This window comes from Cherax quadricarinatus, chromosome 50 (genome assembly GCF_038502225.1).
Source record: "Cherax quadricarinatus isolate ZL_2023a chromosome 50, ASM3850222v1, whole genome shotgun sequence".
Classification (NCBI taxonomy): Eukaryota; Metazoa; Arthropoda; class Malacostraca; order Decapoda; family Parastacidae; genus Cherax; species Cherax quadricarinatus.
The window spans coordinates 13726513-13729531 of NC_091341.1; positions in this window are offsets into that span (position 1 = coordinate 13726513).

Here is a 3019-nt window from a genome sequence, read left to right on the forward strand (position 1 = left end):
CATAAATAGGTGAATATACATACACACTATCACTAGACAACGTTGAAAACCTTTTGGTGTGTGTGTGTGTGTGTGTGTGTGTGTGTGTGTGTACTCACCTAATTGTACTCACCTAATTGTGGTTGCAGGGGTCGAGACTCAGCTCCTGGCCCCGCCTCTTCACTGATCGCTACTAGGTCCTCTCCCTCTCTGCTTCCTGAGCTTTGTCATACCTCTTCTTAAAACTATGTATGGTACCTACCTCCACTACTGCACTTGCTAGGCTATTCCACTTCCTGACGACTCTATGACTGAAGAAATACTTCCTAACGTCCCTGTGACTCGTCTGAGTCTTCAGCTTCCAATTGTGACCCCTTGTTTCTGTGTCCCCTCTCTGGAATATCCTGTCTCTGTCCACCTTGTCTATTCCCCACAGTATCTTGTATGTCGTTATCATGTCTCCCCTGACCCTTCTGCCCTCCAGTGTCGTCAGTCCGATTTCCTTCAACCTTTCCTCGTACGACATTCCCCTGAGCTCTGGAACTAGCCTTGTTGCAAACCTATGTACTTTCTCTGACTTCTTGACGTGCTGCATACTCCAGTATGGGCCTAACATACACAGTGTACAGCGTTGGTAGGTAAGACACATAGGCAAAAGTTAGGCAACTTTATTCCGAAACGTTTCGCCTACACAGTAGGCTTCTTAAGTCGAATACAGAAAGTAGGCAGGAACAGTAGAGATGTGAAGACGATGTAATCAGTCCATCACCCTTGAAGTTGTAGAATTTGAGGTTGTCAGTCCCTCAGCCTGGAGAAGTTCAGTTCCATAGTCAGGAACTGACAACCTCAGGGACTGACAACCTCAAATTCTACGACTTCAAGGGTGATGCACTGATTACATCGTCTTCACATCTCTACTGTTCCTGCCTACTTTCTGTATTCGACTGAAGAAGCCTACTGTGTAGGCGAAACGTTTCGGAATAAAGTTGCCTAACTCTTGCCTATGTGTCTTACCTACCAACCTGTCGGTATTGTATACCATTTTGATGTTCAGTGTACATGCGTCTTGAACGATTCCTTATTAAGGTATCGGAACGCTATTCTCAGGTTTGCCAGGCGCCCATATGCTGCAGCAGTTATTTGGTTGATGTGTGCCTCCGGTGACGTGCTCGGTGTTATGGTCACCCCAAGATCTTTCTCCCTGAGTGAGGTCTGTAGTCTTTGTCCACCTGGCCTATACTCTGTCTGCGGTCTTCTTTGCCCCTCCCCAATCTTTGCATTTGGCAGGGTTGAATTCGAGAAGTGTGTGTGTGTGTGTGTGTGTGTGTGTGTGTGTAAGTGCCCATTTGCGGTTACGGGAGTAAGTTACCTGCCGAGTCTCGCCTTCACTTATAAATCAGTCGTGGCCACTTGTACACTTCACAACAGTAGTTGCACTCTTAAGCACTTCCTCCAGCCACTCCATTTGTAAACAAATACTTCCTGCATCATGTTTTTTCTCACCGGTTTGTTTGCAAATAAATATTTCATCTTATTTTCTTATCTCATCTTATTATCTCATTCTCTTATTATCTCATCTTATTCCCTTATTATCTCATTCGCTCATCTTATTCTCTCATCTTATTCTTTCATCTTATTCTTTCGTGAATTTACAGTGTTATATTGTCTGTTTTCTGCTATTCCCTTTTTTTGTTTACTGGTTTTCTTTTATTCTGTTTTCTTATTTAGGCCAGTTGATCTATTATTGTTTTTATCAGTTTTGTTTCTTAATTCTTGAGTTCATTTTGTTGCATTTTTTCTATCTTTTGTTGCATATCTGACACTACGTACCCTAACTCGAAACTGCGTATGATAGTGTGTGATTAATGTATTTGTAAAGACCTTACATGTCGTGTCTTCATTTATATACTAGCACGACTACCACCACCACGACGACCAACACCACGACGACCAACAACACGACGACCACCACCACAACTACCACCACCACGACGACCAACACCACGACGACCAACACCACGACGACCAACACCACGACTACCACCACCACGACGACCAACACCACGACGACCAACACCACGACGACCAACACCACGACGACCAACACCACTACCACCACCACAACTACCAACACAACGACTACCACCACCAGGATTACCAACACGACTACCAGCACCACGACTACCAACACCACGACTGCCAACACAACGACTGCCAACACAACGACTACCAACACCACGACGACCAACACCACGACTACCAACACCACGACGACCAACACCACGACTACCAACACCACGACTACCAACACAACGACTGCCAACACCACGACTACCACCACCACGACTACCAACACCACGACTACTACCAACACCACTACCAACACCACAAACAGAGACAACCACCACCAACATCACAACCAGAAGCCACCGCCACAAACCACCAAGATCTGCAGTTTTAGATAAGAATAATTTAAGAGGACATTTTAAAGCAACATTAAGGAAACACTGAGATAAAGTGACAATTAAGATCGTCACTTTACAACTGTAACAATCATTCTCAATCTTAATGGATTTTTAAGTCTTATTTGTACCTCCTATTTTAAGCACATTCTCCCACTCATTCCTGTTACCACTCTTCCCACTCCCTCACCTTCACCCTCCCCCTCTCTCACCTTCACCCTCCCCCTCTCTCACCTTCACCTTGCCCCTCTCTCACCTTTATCCTCCCCCTCTCTCACCTTCACCCTCCCCCTCCTCACCTTCACCCCTCCCCCTCTCTCACCTTCACCCTCCCCCTTTCTCACCTTCACCCTCCCTCACCTTCACCCTCCACCCTCCCTCGCCTTCACCCTCCACCCTCCCTCGCCTTCACCCTCACCTTCATCCTCCCCCTCACCTTCACCCTCCCCCTCCCCCTCACCTTCACCCTCCCCCTCCCCCTCACCTTCACCCTCCCCCTCCCCCTCACCTTCACCCTCCCCCCCCACCCATGGGTGCGTGTATTAACCTTACAAAACTAAATAACTTTCACCATATGT